The sequence below is a fragment of the Callorhinchus milii genome, unplaced genomic scaffold, assembly GCF_018977255.1.
Source record: "Callorhinchus milii isolate IMCB2004 unplaced genomic scaffold, IMCB_Cmil_1.0 Scaffold2, whole genome shotgun sequence".
Lineage (NCBI taxonomy): Eukaryota > Metazoa > Chordata > Chondrichthyes > Chimaeriformes > Callorhinchidae > Callorhinchus > Callorhinchus milii.
This window is the reverse complement of record NW_024704743.1, coordinates 55,019,940-55,028,440: the sequence shown is the minus strand read 5'-3', so window position 1 is coordinate 55,028,440 and position 8,501 is coordinate 55,019,940.

Here is an 8,501-nt window from a genome sequence, read left to right as displayed (position 1 = left end):
GTGTCTGTGTGATCGTCTGCTCTGGCTGCTCCCTCCACTCAGCAGAAGTGAGGGAAAGGCTTTTCCCTGTGCAGACCAGACAACAACCAACTTTATTTGGGGGATTGTAGACCAGGGCACCTGGAAAAACCCATTTGCTTTGAATAATGATTCAGTATCTTTAACATCCACCTGAACAGGCAGATGCCACCTCGGTTGAACATCTCATCTGAAGCACGGATCCTGCAACAATACAGCGTCCCCAAGCCGATATTGATGCCATATTTCACATTAATGTAGTATTCATTAATTTTTTACTCCGTTTTGGATTTCAGGATCAGTTTTCTCATACTGTAAGGGCATATTTTCCCTAAAGAGTCCTTTCTTAAGTTATTTGGCAGTTTCAAACTCTGTACCAAATGCAATATTATTTCTGTCAGCCATGGGAAAGATTAATCTTCTCCAAATGGATTTGTAAATAGCTGACTATCATCTTACTACATGTTATTTTTGTTGGCTCAAGTTTACTGCTGGAAAATTTATGCTTCTTCCAGGAAAGACACAGATATCCAGAGATAGGTGCATGTAAAGGGAATTGATACGAACCAGAAATGAAAATAACTTCAAACTTAAATTTCTATTAAGTTGATATAGCACCTAGTATGCCAAAACATTTGAAGCATTTTACAGTTAAGTATGTACTTCTAGTCAAAAGTGGCAGTCAATTTGCCCATAGCAATATCTAACAAACAGCCAGGAGGTGAGTAACCAATCTATCCGGGGAATCTTTGACCAGGACACCAGGTGAAATTCCCTTCTCTTTTCATCTGAAGAACCACACCTCCAACAATGCACGAGTGTTGTCCTAGATTGTGAAGTCCTAATCCCTAAAATAGTTAACTGAACCAGGATAATATCTGTAAATAAATGTACGTGCAAGACAACTTTAACCAGTTTGTGACACCCATCAGTGATAAATATTTGATGGGAATATAACAAAGTAAGGAATGTGAGGAGGACTGTGGCCCATCAAGTCCACTCCTACCACAGTCACACAAAACTAATCCCATCGAGGGTTTAATCTGCCATTCTACTAGGGGAAAGTATTGCCTAGATATTGTACTCCCAGGATTCCAAAGATGGTAGAGTAAGTACGAGTGTGGAGCACTCATCTACCTGCATGTCTGCCCTGATAGATCTCACCTCAGGTGAACAAAGTTTCACCTGATGTCCATCTCCAATGCACTCATTGCCTGGCTCCCCAGTTCCACCATTCACAAGATCCAACTGATTCAAAACTCCGCTGCCCATATCTTTACCCTGATCAGATTCTGCAACCACATCACACCGATCTTTGCTAGGCTTTACTGGCTCCCCGTCACAGAATAGATAAATTTCAAGATCCTCATTCTCACCTACAAATCATTGCATGCCCTAGCACCTCTCTACCTCTCAAATCTGCTCACACCCCAATCCTATACCTGCCCATTTTACTCAGCCAGTGTATGTCCCTCAACCCTTCTGCTCCACCATCAGCAGCCGTGCTACACCCCAAACCTCTGGAATTCCCTGCCTCAATCCCTCCGCCCCGCCCCCTTTTTGTCCATCTTCAGATCGCACCTGAAGACCTTCCTCTTCAACTGTGCCAACAGTGTTTCTTCTTTGTTGGAGTCACACTCCTCCATTGTTCAGCAATCCGAGATGCTGCCCCACGTAAAGACCGCTATATAAGTGCAAGTTGATATTGTTGACCTAACCTCCTTTACAACCACAGACAACAATTCCTCCCAACCCCTGGAGCACAGATGTAATTATATCTTATCATCAGTTACCATGGAGCAAATGAACTGTCAGAATAGGTGAATATGCCAGATGGATAAATATCCTTCCAATCTCTAGTCCTACCTGAGACTTTTTAATTCGAATCTAAATCTATTTCTTCCAGTGCAGCTCTCAGATTTTAAATCAATTTTTCTGCTTCCATTTGTATTACCTATTGCCTCCCACCATTTTAAAAATCTAGAGCACTTTTTGCTTTAATTTTATTCCCATGAGAACAAGTTCAGCTCTATGACGCACTCCTCCTAACTGAGAGCTCTCAGGTTAAGTTCAACTCTGACTGCTCTTTTCTGGACTCTCATGCAAACCTACCAAGTATCACAGCTCCAAGACCTGGGTCAGTTGGTAGCACTCTCACTTCTTAATCAGAAGATTACATCTTCAAGTCCCACATTGGTACATTGTCGGAGGTGCCATCCTTCAGATGAGATGTTAAACCGAAGTCCCGTCTGCCTGTCCAGGTGAACTTTAAAGTCATGGCACTTTTCAAAAATAGAAGAGAATTTCTTCCAGTGTCCTTGCTAACAATTCCTTGGATAAAATTGGTCATTCACTTCATGATTGTTTGTAGGACACAGCTGTGTGCAAATTGGCTACAGCACTTGCCTGCGAAATACAGTCACTGCACGTCAGTGAATCCTGTAAAGCATTCTCCTGACTTGAAAGACGCAATATCAAATGCAAGGATTATTATAAGGATAAATATTGTATAACCCTGATACTTATGATAATAATCTTTGCATTTGATATAGCACCTTATCACGTCTTTGAGGTGTCTCAAAGCGCTTCATAAAATATATTGTAAAGCAAATTGATTGTATATTTTGTGGGCAAAACGCAGAAGCCAATTGCACACAGCAGTGTCCCACAAACAATCATGGATTGAAGTGAGAAATTTATAATAAAAAAAATTAACAATTGGAGGGAATTATTAACCCTGGAAAAGCATTGCAATGTGTGTTTATCTAGTGTGCTTCTTATATCATGCAATAAAGTCATACTATTCATATATACATACAGTATAAAGGCTGACTCTCCAGTGCAGTGTTGTGGGATATTTGTAGGCAAAAAATATATCTGGTTCGACTGTGATGTTTGAAACTATTCCCTTCTTTGTATTTACTCACTAGCACCTCGTTGGACCACAAACTACCCTCTTCCCTACCTACCCCCTTCTTGTTGTGAGAGGGCATGAGCCCCTTTCACCAGATCTACATACTCTTGGGGATATTACTAACAAGGGAACATTTTCAAGATATTGAAGAACAGGACCTTTCAGGCCTAGTCACAAAGCAAATGAAAGAATAAATATAAGCGCAAACCTATGAAGCAATATCAGGAAAAAGGTGTATTTGCAAAAACCCTATACACCTGGGTAGCAACAGTAGCACAACAATTGCCACTACATAACTTTCCTATCAGAGAATTTCTTATAGTGGTTTACAGGGACAGAGAGGGAGCCCGAGTTGGGTGGAATTCTCAGAAGGCCATTAAATATAACAAACAAGGTAACATGTTTGTGGTATTTCTAATGGATTTCTCACAGTTGTAACAAAAGAATACATAATACAATGAAATATTTTGTAAAATACAATGAAGGTATTCTTTTTGGCTAATAGTAGTTTTGGGTAATAATCTACTTTTGTAAAACAATAACTTTTATGATATTCCTCTTGCCCTGTTTTCCTCAGATAACAGAACTAAAGGTGTATCATTATACAGACAAGAGTTCTGCCTTTATTTGGCTGACGTTTGTGGAATAATTTAAATTATTCTGTTTTGTTTCTGATAGAAATTTGATCCTGTATATCCACTGTGTATGCCATCCATCATATGGTAATTCCAGAAATATATCACAATGGTTGCTTGTAATCATAGTAAATTCTAAACCTGGCTAAGTAATCTTATATTGAATGGAATAACCAAAACTTGTATTGATACCTGTACATGCAGCACATTTAGAAAGGAAGTTCCTTTTTTCCTACATTCTTCCTAAGGCAACCATAGAATCACTTGGTTCAGTTGATAGTCCTCTTGCATCTGAGGCAGAAGATTAGGGGTTCACACCCCACATTGTAAGTTTCAGCTTGTAGTCGAGGTTGACACTCCAATAGAAAGCTGAGGGACTGCTGCAGTGTCAAAGGTGCATTCCTTTGGACAAGACATTTAATCAGTGTCCCATTTGCTTGTTCAAATGAACGTTAAATAATAATAATAATCCTTGCATTTGATATAGCGCTTTTCACGTCGGGAGGATGTCCCAAAGCGCTTCACAGAACACACTGTAAAGTGAACTGACTGTATATTTGTGGGCGAACGCGGCAGCCAATTGCGCACAGCAATGTCCCACAAACAGTCGTAGATTGAAAATGACCAATTTGTTATTGTTTTTGGTTTTTTGGAGGGATTATTATTAGGCGTGTGGAGTAAGGAAACTTGCCCAAGGTTTCGCCCTGTGCCTGGAATTGAACTCAGGTCTCTCGCTTGCAAAGCGAGTGCTCTAACCAGTGAGCTACAGGACTCCACGTTAAAGATCCCATGGCATTGTACAAACAGCCCCCAAGATAAAATTGGCAGTCTGTGGGACATTGCCATGTACAAATTGGCATAAATATTTGCCCTGCTGCCATGTATTCATCAATGTTACTCTAGCGTTCATTCCTACCAGGCCATCTTAGGTGATCTTGTGATCTTCCCTACTTCAATATATTTATTTGCAAGGGCAGTCAGCTTGGATCAGTCAACGGTACTCTTGTCTCTAGTTCAGAAAACTATGAGATCATGCCCCAATTTGGAGACTTTGAGCACACAGTCTTGGTTGACAGCTGTTTAAAACACTTGCAGACATTCTTCCAATGTGAAAACCACTAGAGACACCATCCTTTAGATGAGACATCCGCTCTGTCTGCTCAGGGAGGCTATTTTCAAAGAGAAGCAGGATAATAATCCTCCAGATAAACTGGTTATTTAACTCTTAGCTGTTAGTAGGACATTGCAATGTGCAAATTGACTGACATGTTTACCTACAAATATAGTACACTTAACAGTAATTAATGTAAAGCGCTTTGAGATGTTCAAGATGTTATACAAAGCACAAGGATTATTTATTGTAGACGTACCATATTTTGTGTAGTTTATAGTCCCATGTACCTCCCAAAACCCCAAATATGGCACTTTAGAAATAATTCAGAGAACAAGGAGATGGGTGAATTTAAATTTTGAGAGTGCAACTCAGGAAGACAGATTCACAGAATAACATTTGATTTAACTGGAAAAAGAATATTGAGACAAGACAGTGTGCTTAAAAGGCAGTCATACATAATGTAGTCATAAGCAGATTATTTTAACAGACTTGAGCACAAAACTAGAAGATATGAGCATACAATTAACAAACCACAGGCAAAACTACAAATTAGAAGAATATTTTTTCAAAGCCTAGTGGAAACATAGAGCAGAGTGCCACCAAAGAAATCAACTCCTTAAAAAAGAGCTTCATATATGTATGGTTCAGAAGTGGATTGTAAATTATTAAGATCTGTAAAAGACAGAGATAGTAAAATGGCTTTCCTGCTGCTTGGACAATGGACAAAGTCATCTGTGTAAAACAACTGAACGGGGTTGAATAAGACTGGTTATATGGTTGTGGATATTTCATGGTGGAGGAAGGAATTTAACAACATTTTCCAATAATGAAACTGAAAAGAATGCTTTTTAAAAGAGCCAGCGATGGACCAAATGGTCTTTTTTGTGCTGTAAATTTCTATGGTTCAATAAAGAGGCAAAATATGTAAAAATAATACTAATTGTTGTATAAGGATTTGATATTGCACTTATAACATCACAAATTTTCTGTAAACTGTGTATTTTGTAGTTGATCACTACATTAAATTTGCATACTATCATGTCCCATAAACGGTTGTGAAGTGAATGATCAATTTTATCTGGACCGGACACAGAGAGAAACTCCTTTCTCTTTTCAAATAGTGCTATGGAATCTTTAACTTCCTCCTGAAAAGACAAATGGGACTTAGGTTTACTGTCTCATCCAAAGGATAACACGTCTGACAATGAAGAATCCCCCCAACACAGCATTGGATTGTCACCTAGGCTATGAGCTCAAAGTCCTAACATGAGACTTGAATTCACAACTTTGGTAACAGCCAAGGTTTGGGGTCCTCCGAGTTTATGTTGGGTTACTGCTCGTGTCTAACCAGCTAAAGCCGCACAGCTTGCCATTGATATCACTGTCTGGCAAGCTTTCCCTTTGCTTGTCCAGCTAGGACGGCCTTACCGCGTTAGGGCTTTGGCTTGCAGGGTTAACAAGAGCTGAGTGGGATGACTCCCTGTCCTCAGTGACTGGTCTGCCCTTCCAGGTCCTGCCGCTGTGCTGTCATTAACAGTGCCCTGGAGTACTGTAGACTGCGGACCCACGTGGCTCAGGAACCAGTTCAGCTCCAAGGAGACCCCGCTAACCTCCAACCCACCCAGGAGGATAGATGAAATGTTAAATCAAGGTCACGTCTGCCTGTTGGATGTTAAAGATTCCACAGCACTATTTAAAAAGAGAAGGGAGTTTCTCCCAGTGTCCTAGCCCCAAATAAAATTGGTCATATATTCATGGTTGTTTGTGGGTCATTCCTCTGTGCAGAATGACTGCTGTATTCACCTACAAAACATGTTATCACTACATTTTACAGTAAATCCTACATTAAACTCTATAGTATAAGATCAGGGATTGAAGCTGAACTTTCATGGAATGTATGGCTCAGTACTGTAATTGCATCTACCAACTAATACACAAATCTAGCGTATACAAATATCTGTTCTCTATTTGTCTCTAAATTATAAACAACAAATTGCATTTCTATAGAGATTGCGCCTTTCATGTCAGGAGGAAATCTAAGGTGCTAAACATTCACTGAAAAAATGTTCCCATAGAGAGACGGCAAACTGAATGGTTACAAAGCTAAGTTAAAACATTTTGTCAGCAAAATTTTGGGAGGATTGAGAACACCACTAAGTGCATCGTTACCTCTTTTTATAACATTATACAATTATGCAGTAATTGAAATGAATATATACTCTCCTCAAATAGTTGCCTATAAGTGTTTGTGGTCACCTCTGCATGTGTGCTTATTAAGTTTGCAGATATTCAAAGTCTGAAAATATTGCTGATCATACAGCAATTCATGAGTATGCCAAGGAATTTTAGATTGTGCTTATTTTTAGATTTACTGCATGGAATACTTGCCAGAAAATGTGTGGAATATAAAAGGGAAGTACATTGTAAATCATTTTAACTTAACTTTGTGTGTATGTTTGTTCCTTGCTCACTTGGTTTTACCATTTCTCTATGCAGTGGTAACTCTATGGGAACAAAATAAATGTTGAATTGATTGAAAATTTCTTGATTTATGGCCTAATTCCTAGCTAATTTGTTATTTCTATGACTATTTTATTGGTCAACCAAAAAGGTTCTCCGCCACTGTTCTAAGGGAACAGTGAGCCCTAACCCTAACTCTATGGGAACATCAAACAGTTGATCCTATTGATGTGATGTATGATTCTACATCTCAAAACAGTTGTCATCACTCTTCTCCTCAAAAAACCTACCTTCAAGCCCTCCAACCTCACAAACTTCAGTCCCATCTCAAAGCTACTTTCCTGGCCAAAGTTTTGGAACGCATGGTTGCAAATCCACTCCCTACTCGAACCTCTCCAGTTCGGTTTTTGCCATGCCCACATCACAGAGACAATGCTCATGAAAGTAACAAATGACATCCTCTCTCTCTGAGACCAGGGTTCCATCTACCTCCTCATTCTCCTGGACTTCTCCAGCATGTTCAACACAGTTGATCACAACAACCTCTTCCACTGCCATTACTCCCTCATCCACCTTAGCGAGACCCGCACTCTCATGGTTCGAGTCCTACTTAAAAAACTGCCAACAATACATTGTGGCAAATGTTTTTTCCTCCCATTCTTGCCCAGTTACCTGTGGGATACCCCAAGGTTCCATCCTTGGCCTCCCTATTTTCCTCACCTACGTGCTCCCTCTCGGCGATGTCATCCGCAGAAATGGGGTCAACTTCCACATCTATGCGGATGGCACCCAAATCTACTTCTCCTCCTCGAGCCTCAATTCCCAGTTTGCTGATGTCCTGTGACCTTGTTAAATGGACATCAAGGCCTGGATGAGCGTAAATTTCCTGCAGCTGAATGTCAGCAAGACAAAAGCCATACTGTTTGGCTCCCATCATAGTCTTCTCTCCTGCAGGTCTGAACTCCTCAACCTGCCTGGGCTCTCCCTCAGACTCACTGAACCCTTGCGCAAATTAGGCATCAGGTTCGACCCCCATCTCTCCTTTCTAACCCACATCAATTCCCTGAACACAACTGCTTTTTTCCACCTCCATCACATTGCCCGCCTCCTTCCGTACCTAACCAAAGCAGGCGAAACCCTGGTCCACACCTTCTTCAATATCCGGCTGAACTATTCCGATGCCTCCCCAGCTCTACCATATACAAAACTCAACTAATTCTAAACTCCGCCGCCCAGATACTCACCCACCCAGAACTCCATACCCCCATCACACCAGTCCTTGCCAGGCTTCCCTGGCTCCCAATTACTGAATGGATCGATCTCAAGATCCTCTCACTCGTTTTCAAATCCCTTTATGCCC